Source organism: Saccopteryx leptura, chromosome 4, assembly GCF_036850995.1.
Source record: "Saccopteryx leptura isolate mSacLep1 chromosome 4, mSacLep1_pri_phased_curated, whole genome shotgun sequence".
NCBI lineage: Eukaryota > Metazoa > Chordata > Mammalia > Chiroptera > Emballonuridae > Saccopteryx > Saccopteryx leptura.
Genome location: NC_089506.1, coordinates 172829516 through 172839016, shown reverse-complemented (window position 1 = coordinate 172839016; position 9501 = coordinate 172829516). Strand labels below are relative to the sequence as shown.

Genomic DNA, 9501 nt, shown 5'->3' with positions numbered 1-9501 from the left:
ACCTAGACTGCTTTAATTACCTAAATTAGCATTTCTTATCAATGTCCCAGTGCTCAAGGAGAATAGTAGGAATTACTTAATTTTTATAAGTAGAAATAAAAACATTGAGAAGGTAGAACTACAGCACATTCTCCTTCTGAGAGTAGTTCCTTTTTCTCCTATCACAATTCCATCAATTCTCTTGCTAATATTTTCTAATTTCTTTCTTAGTTCTAAAGATTTTCTTTGAATTTATTCCACCCTCAAGTCCCCTGTCCCACCAAATAATTAATTTTCTATTCTCATCCCAGTCTTTCCAGTCAATAAACAGGGGAGGGCAAAAGTAGGCTTACAGTTGTTAGTATGGGAAAGAATTTATTCTTGCGTTATTTATTAATTATTGTATTTTCCATATTAACAACTAACTGTAAGCCTACTTTTCCCCCCCTTGTATAACCTTACATCCTCCTTGTTTCTTCTACTTCATGACTTCTTCATCATAAAATCATCTGCTACCCAGGCAACATTGGCTCAGTGAGATATCTGATGAATTCTCACAGCCTTGCGGTTTGACAGTAGCCAAATTCTGTATCCTTGTGGTCTGATGTCCTATTCATTTAACACACCAGTCTGATTACCTATAGATAATTTTAGCCCCTTGGTGGAGTCTGTCACCACCACCACAAATTTTGAATATTTTTTCAAGTTTACTGACATTATGACCATTTTCTAAGCTCACTGAAGGGGGTGGTGCCACCATATCATAATATTCAAAGTCCTCTCACATACTTCCTCAATCCTCTTCTAGTTCTGACTCCCCACCTGCACTCTATTTAAACTCAGTCTTCATCCTGCTTACCCAGTGTTTTCTACCCATTTCTGGATGAAGCATTGCTGTAAAGTTGTCTAGATGGTCAACCACCAAAAGTATGCAAGAACCGCACCAGACCATAGCCTTGGACATAATCTTGGACCTAGAATGTAGGTCTAATTGGAGAATAAGGACATCCTACAATTGCACATAAACATTTTCCCATTTCTGCTCAAATAAGTTACTAATATAAAATGTAGCTGTATTTTTAGAGAAATGCATTGTGTTTTGGATCACCTCATCTTTAAAATCCATTTCATTCCTAGTTAGGACCAAATAAAAGCTAGTGAAGACTAGAAAACACAAAGCTAATATATCCCGATCTTATTGCAAGTAGGTTTCTCAACCCGCGCACTTAAAATGTGCATCATTAGCCTCGTTTAAATACAATAGCGATAACAGAGAATTTGAACAACCACACAGGAAAAGGTGTTTAAACAAGCTTCCAAAAATCAGTAACTAGAGTGACATTTGATGTCGCATTTGCTGAGCAACACAGATCAAATGAAAAGTGTTAGTTAAACATGGTGATGACTAATGACAAAATAATGATAAACTATTGCTTAAATATATATGTGTGGGAGAAAAAAAGTTAATAAGGAGGGCAGAACCTTTGTGATGAAAGTTCCAGCTGGTGAGACTGCCAGGTGGTTCTGAGCTTCTGCTAAACCCTGTTTTGAAGGCTGGCCCTCTCAGTGATCATCAGCTCGGTTACTTAAGGGTAGTGGTTTGCAAAAGCTGGAGAGCTTTCATAATTCAACAAGCATAGCAACAAGTGTAGTCCCACCCCTAGTACCTAAATCAAAATATCTGGGGTATCAGCATTTTATCTTAAAGCTCCCCAGATGATTCTAATGTGCAGCCAGAATCAAAAGCCACAGCTCTAGGAGGTCTGATGACTTTGTATTTTGAGGGTGGACAAAACATCTGGTTTCATTTCAGGACAGTAGACTAAGTATATCCTATAGCTTCTTCATTCCTACAGCAAGGGCCTCAACTGACCATCTTAAATAAGAAGTGATACTTTCAGTGAACCAGAAACCTGGGTAAATCTAAGGTATGGAATGTAGACTGGACTGGTGCAAAAACAGTGTCCATTCTAAAAGGTGCACAGAAGTCTATTGCCACAAAAGTGAAGGGATCGCCAAGACTACTCCATCCCCAAAGGTGGCAAACCCCAAAAGCAGAAAAGAATCAAGGGACATCTACATGTATGTCCTTGGGGCACTGCTGCAAGAGGGGCCAGAGATGCCCTTCCATGTACCCTTGAGCTAAACAGCAGTGACAATGTCAGCCTCCAGGTAGGACTTGTGGCCAGGAAGCCCAAATTAGACAGGCATGGCCATGTGTCATGAGGCTGGCCATTGCCAGAGAAATGGGGTACCAAACCCAAACACCTCAGAGAAATCTCACCCAGTGCTTTATCCTTCTTCACTGCCACTGAGAATAGGTCAGTGGACAATTTAAGTCAGCAATATCCCCAAGCAGATGACATGCACTGACAGAGAATGCAGTCTGATGGAGAATCTCAACCATATGGAAGATCAGCAGGCATTGAAGGAAGACCAACACTACAAAAGATGACAAATTCAACAAAATGGATGAATGAACACCCAATGAAGACAAATAATAGAGCAAACCAAGTAGGAATTAAAATAGGATAAGTAAATTTTTCTGATACATGTGTAGAATACAACAGTCCCCCAAAATATCAGTTAGAGGTCATGAAGATAAAAATTTAATTCATACAATAAGAAACTGAATAAGCAGATTAAATTAATACTTTGTCTGAAATTTAATTTTATTATAATAAAGACTAATGTGTGCCTTATAACTTAGTTCCTAGTGATAGTTCATAAGTTTAGTAGTTCATTTTTTTTGGAAAGTACATAATAATATTCAAATAAGAGGCTATAGAAAGTATTTTGAAGAATGAAATGTTTTTGGTATTCTTTTAAAAAGACTTGGCCCAGCCTGACCAGGTGGTGGTGCAGTGGATAGAGCATCGGACTGGGATGCGGAGGACCCAGGTTCGAGACCCTGAGGTCGCCAGCTTGAACACAGGCTCATCTGATTTGAGCAAAGCTCACCAGCTTGGACCCAAGGTAGCTGGCTTGAGCAAGGGGTTACTCGGTCTGCTGAAGGCCCGCAGTCAAGGCACATATGAGGAAGCAATCAATGAACAACTAAGGTGTCAAGACAAAAAACTGATGATTGATGCTTCTCATCTCTCTCCATTCCTGTCTGTCCCTATCTGTCCCTCTCTTTGACTCTCTCTCTGTCTCTGTAAAAATAAATAAATAAATAAATAAAATAAAAAGACTTGGCCCATTTTGAAGAATTGTCAGTGAATGCAAAATAAAATAGAAAGAGAAATATGTCTTCCCCCAAAATACATAGAAAACACGTGCTGGTATTAATATATTGTGTGGATTGAATGGGCCAAAATTTCAAAAGCCGTTAATAGCTTTTACAAGGGCTTGTTTCATTAGATTTAGCACCAAGTGAAAAAAGAGTAACCATTTAACATATAGTCAGGTTTCTCCTCTACCTCTTTTACTGCCCCACTCCTCCTACCAGGCCCCCAAACATAAGCATGCTTCCTCCTAACCCCACTAAGGAATGAAATATGATTTTAAAATGACTGCTCAGAGTACACACACTGGCAGGATTTTCCCCTTAAGATAGGATGTTAGTGAATGCTAGCAGGTATCAGCTTCTTGATCAGGAATAAAGAACTCCACCTTCAACCAACTCATTTATGTTCCTGGTCCCTTTTAGCTTGTCTTATAAAAGCTTTTTTATTGCTACATCTGTTTACTATGACTGTTTTGGGGGTTTTTTGGTCAAGGAATTTCTCCCCAGGCATACCTAATCTCTCTCTCTGTTTCCTCATGACAAAGTATGTGTATTTTATGTAGCATCACAAGTTCTCGTTTATTCATTCTTCTTTTTTAATACTTTAATTTGTTATTCATCAAGACATACTGTACACTGGGTCAAAAAGAGAACTGGCAAGTTGATCCTAAAGCACACACTTCTTAATCTGAGTAACAGCTGAGTGCATAAAACTTCAATTACATTTTCCATTAAGAAAATTCATTCAAGTTTGGTGCTTACTTATGAACTTATAACATCAAGTTCTAACATGTTATATCCCCACTGCACATGTATTTTCAAAAGAAAACAAGTCATTCCAGAGTAGTATTTTCCTAAATGCTATTTGATACATTTTTATAGCAAATTAAAAATTGAGTAAACTTAAGTTATGTTTAACAACAAATAGTTTATAAGCCGACCTTACAGGTTTCTTAGTTTAAAGGCAAGAGTAAATTTGTATTCTGCAATTGATCTGTAAATCCAGTTGTTTTGTCTGGAATCTTGTAGATATAGCATCTCACAAAACCATGTCCTATGTGCATATATATATGTATGTATGTGTGTGTGTGTGTGTGTGTATATATATATATATATATATATATATATATATATATGCATCTAGCTATGCAAAGGCCTGATTAGATATTTTGTGCAAATTAGTATATATTTTTTATTTTCCAGAAAAATCTGGAAACCTTATCAAACACTTATTCTTATTAAACAAAAGTTAGATTGCTACCAACTGCTCTTTTAATTTAGCTCTAAGAGCTCTGTCTGAGGGTTTTGAATTACAGAAGATAGTTGGATGAAGCACACTAGACAAATTTCAAAAGATAAATCTTAGTATCTGACCCATCTGGTATATCTTTACTATCCAGAATAAAATTTGTAGAAATGAAATGGATATATGTAATTTTCAAAGAATTCATACATGGTGGAGTCTTAGAATGAGGAACTTCTAAATGATAGAAGGTAGAGATAGTCACTTGCTAATTACAAGCATTTACCCGTGGGATAACTGATGCTTCTGCTGTGTTTGCGGAACTTTCGTTTGCGGGAAAGCATGTATATAGGACCAGAGCTTGTTGGTTTCTGTTCCGGAGAATGTCTCCAACGCCCTCCTTTTCTGGTAATATTCCAGGACCAGTTTTGTTTGGTCTTCGTGAGCCTTAAGTCTCTTGATAAGTGTCTTTGGTCTGTCATCCTCACGCTTCATGAGAGGCTCCCCAGTCAGGTCATCCATGCCGGCCGCTTTGGGAGGGTTGAACTCAAGTTGTAGACGCGGCCACTGGCTTTGTGAACCCAGTGAGCAGCGAGGTGCTGTGTGGTGACCTCGAAGGGCCTGTATTTGATAAACTCTACCCTGGGCTTCAGCTTGTGGCAGGGTCCAGGGAAAACCGCACAACATCCAGCTATACGGAGTGAGATTTGTCAGCTCACGAAGTGTCAACCGAGTCATGATGTCATCCGCGATGAGCTTCCACTGGTTCATGCGAGTACTGGCCAGCACACCAATTTCTGTGTCCCTTAGCATGTTGTCTCGCAGCAGGTCCCTGCTGGAGAGCTTCCTGACCTCGAAGTGTGTGACGATGAGCAAAGAGAGTGTGTGCTTGCCGGATCCTGGTAAGCACATGATTGCTGCGCAGGAGCTGCCACGACGCCCCCATGGCGGCCCGCCAGGCGCTGTGCCTGTATTTGGCCCACCTGTCCTGCAATGCGCTCTGGCTCCAGGTGGAGACTGGGGCAGCGCCAGCCGACCCAGCGCCAAGGCTGTACAGCGCAGTAGAAATGCATTATTATTATTATTTTTTTTGTATTTTTCCAAAGCTGGAAACGGGGAGAGACAGTCAGACAGACTCCCACATGCGCCCGACCGGGATCCACCCGGCATGCCCCCGATGCTCTGCCTATCTTCAGGGTCGCTCTGCCGCAATCAGAGCCATTCTAGCGCCTGAGGCAGAGGCCACAGAGCCATCCTCAGCGCCCAGGCAAACTTTGCTCCAATGGAGCCTTGGCTGCGGGAGGGGAAGAGACAGAGAGGAAGGAGAGGGGGAGGGGTGGAGAAGCAGATGGGCGCTTCTCCTGTGTGCCCTGGCCGGGAATTGAACGCTGGACTCCTGCACGCCAGGCCGAGGCTCTACCACTGAGCCAACCAGCCAGGGCGAAATGCATTTTTAAAGTGAACACTATCAAGGAGCCAATTCATGAGTTGAAAGGCTGAGCCAAGGAGATCTCCCATGATGCAGTATAAAGAGCAAAAGATACGGTAAGTATGGAAAGGAAAATTAAACATAAAGTATAGATTCAAAAGGTCCACCATTCACAAGTAGTAAATGGAGAGGCCAGAGGAATATCGTATTTCAAGAAATAATTTGACTGTCTACTATGTTTCATACATTGAGTGGGCAGTTGGAGTTAACAAGAGAGAAATAAAACATCATCATGTCCTTCAGGGAAGGTAAATAAATTTATAATAATAATGTTTAAAAAATGCAGTGAGGTAATTGAAATAATAAACATCCTTTGATTAAAAAAAAAGAAATAATTAAAGAATAGACAAGAATTTCCCAGAATTAAAGGCTGTTACAAATTGCAAGAACGGACTGTGAAACAGTCCAGAGATTCTAGAAGCAAATATTGGCAGAGGTTTGAGTTAATAAGTTTCTCACACTCCACTGGTAAGTGTCCCCAGTGCTAGTATGGGAGGCAGTGAGGCTGTTGTGGGGCAGCTATGTTAGGCTTGCTCACCAGTGTGCCAGCTGCAAGCACTTTGCTTGATCAGTGCATGAGCACATGGCAGAGGCATGTGTACATAGCCTATGTAAGGCTATGGGTGCTTCCCCTGGGTGGCAATTGTGCTCTTCTGCCACTGTGAGGTGTGGTTTTCCTTACTCCCTTGCACTTACTGCGAATAGCAGATTTTCCTTAGCTTATTAGCTCTTTCCCTTTTGTTGTTTATTTGCTCGCCTGCCCTTGTAAGCCTCCAATAAACAGAAATGATCCGACACTTTCTGGCTCCGCAGTTTCTCTACCATCTGCTTGAATCCTATGTGAACCTGCCTGGCCTCAGCCACCAGCATTACAGCTGTGGCTACTAATTTTTTAAAAAGTTACTCCTCATTATCTTCCTTGGACAAACTCTCGCAAGACAACAAGAAAGCACATATAGAATGTTCATTTCAGCCTTATTTGTAACCATGAAAAATTGTTAACCCAAGTGTTCACTAATGATTAGAGAATGGCTAAACAAATCATACTGTGGAATATTGTGCAGCAACTGAAAAGATAGAGGCAGATTTCTATGTGCTAACATGAAGATTTCTAAGATATTGTAACTGCAAAAAGTTGCAGAGTGACATCATTTATGTTCAGTTTGTGTTAAAGTATGGTGTAATTTATGTTTAAATATACCTATTAAGTGAAGTGGAAAGCCAAGTTGCAAGCAGAAAGACCTGATTTGACCTTTGTTTTGAAAAGATTGCTTGTCTGCAAGAACAGAAGCAGGGGCAGCTGGTAGGAGGCTACTTCCGCAGACCAGCAGAGAAGAAAGTACTATTTCAATTTAATTTATCCAATATGTATGAGACTGAGCATCTTTTCATTTGTTTTTGGACTGTTTGCATTTTATTTTCACATAAGATTCTTAAATTGACAATTACGGGCTTCAGTCACTTACTTGGGAAAGTATTTTCGGTTTTGTTTACTCCCCACACTGTGGGACGGATCCTCTGCTTTGTCTCAGGGGATCTGACTGTGCTGGCCGAATACAGCATCCAGCTCCGCATCCCATGTGCTACTGCCAAACCACCTCAATCTCCCGTTCTTTAGCCACTTCATTCCTAAAAACACCCATAAAAATAAGCTGATGGGTTGTTCTCATTCTATAAACAAGAGAGAAAGCTATTTCCAGAATAAAGGTTTGGGAACGAACGGCCCAATTTCTGTGTTTATGTTTCGTGGCAGCAGAGTAGCACTGCGACTCTAACTGCTCAGACTTCTTTTTCATTGTCTCTTCATTTTCAGTCTTTACATAGTGCTGTAATCTCTCTTATTGTTTCTTTATCCAAAAGAGTTACGCTGAATACCTAAGAAGATTCAAAAGGCAGATGGATATTTAATAGAAATTTGTCCCACATCCTCCAGCAAAGGAAAAAAAAAAGATATTATAATTTGAAACAGTATTTTTCATAATACTAATTGATTTGCATAATAAAGCAGCACACTATTACACTGTCTTTTAGGATAACTAATTCTATACGCAAAAGGGATCCCGAGGTCTTTCTATCCTGGATAGATTTAGACTTCTACTATATTCAATCTTTACTTGAGGTATCTATTGTAATTTGGTACCAGACTCTGATCCCAGAATATCCCAGAGAGAGTATCTGCAGAGAGTGGGTAGCAGGCACTTGGCTCCAGGGGTGAGTGGAGGAAGAAGGGCTCCGGAGCGGCTTAGAGCAGGCACGCTCCACGCTGGCCTGCTGGCACGGGTCAGAGTCCTGAGCACACCGAGTCATTTCCGGTCCCGAGACCACCGCATCTCTTCCTCCTTTTCCAGGCTGGTGTCATATAAGCCATTTAAAACAAATGATTATGAAGTTTGTTCTTAGCAGCATCTGATAAGGGATTCTTTGACAAAAACAAACAAACAACTACAAACATAATCAGAAGCCAAGTAATATCATCTAACATATTTGACCTCATTTAGAAAAAAAAAAAAAATCAAGTGCCAACCCAAAAGTTTGTTGAACTTTTCTAGGTATTTCTTTACAATAATGGAAGCCAAATGGCAAAACAGAAGAAAAAAAAAAACAGTAGGGGCTCCTCAGATTAGGCCTAGTTTTATATTACTAATCATTTTGAGGTAAAAATTTCCAAGTTAATTTATTGCCCACTCGCTAAGGGAGAGTTTGCAGTTTAGGGCATCCAAGGAGACAGAGTCAAGAGCCACAAGCAGGTGAGATAATCATTCATTCATTGATTCAGCAAACTTTCAGTGGGCACTTACCTATGTGGCTAGTGATTCCAAGCTCAGAGGGCATAGCCCGTGAGAAAGAATAAAGCCCAAGTGTCTGTTCTCACAATGGTGACCTTCTAGTGGGCATTATGGGCCAGTATTGCCCAAGTGATCCTCTGGAGAATGTGAGATGATTTTAGATCTCTGCAGAAGAAGGTTCCTCACCCTTCCTCCAGGTATGATAAGTGTGCTTTATTTTATTTTCTGACACTATTCCATTATGGAAATTTCAAAGATACATACAATTAGAGAACAGTATAACCCTAAGTACTCATCTAGTTTCAACAATGGTTAATGTTATGCCAGTTTTATTTAACCTGATATTATTTTTTCTGAAGTATTTTTCAATCATGTTTTATGTTATATTTTTTCCTGAAATATGTTAAATAATAACACTTTCTATTTTTAATAATGAATGTGCGTGTTTTAAGGTATATAAGTAAAAATATAACTAGCACAGCAAACCTAATACTTGAGAGTATTGTTTTTTGTTGTTATAGAGACAGAGAGAGACACAGAGAGAGAGACAGGGACAGACAGGCAGGAAGGAAGAGAGATGAGAAGCATCAATTCTTCTTTACAGCTCTTTAGTCTCCTTAGTTGTTCATTGATTGCTTTCTCATATGTGCCTTGACTGGGGGGCTAGAGCAGAGCGAGTGACCCCTTGCTCAAGCCAGCAACCTTGAGCTCAAGCCAGCGACCTTGGGTTCATGTCTATGATCCCACTCTCAAGCCAGTGACCCCGCTCTCAAGC

General features: G+C 40.2%; 1 pseudogene; it reads right to left on the bottom strand.

Annotated features, from left to right (window-relative positions):
* Positions 1-4733: 4733 nt before the first annotated feature.
* LOC136404280 (GTP:AMP phosphotransferase AK3, mitochondrial pseudogene) lies at positions 4734-5397 on the bottom strand (annotated as a pseudogene).
* Between the last annotated feature and the right edge of the window lie 4104 nt (positions 5398-9501).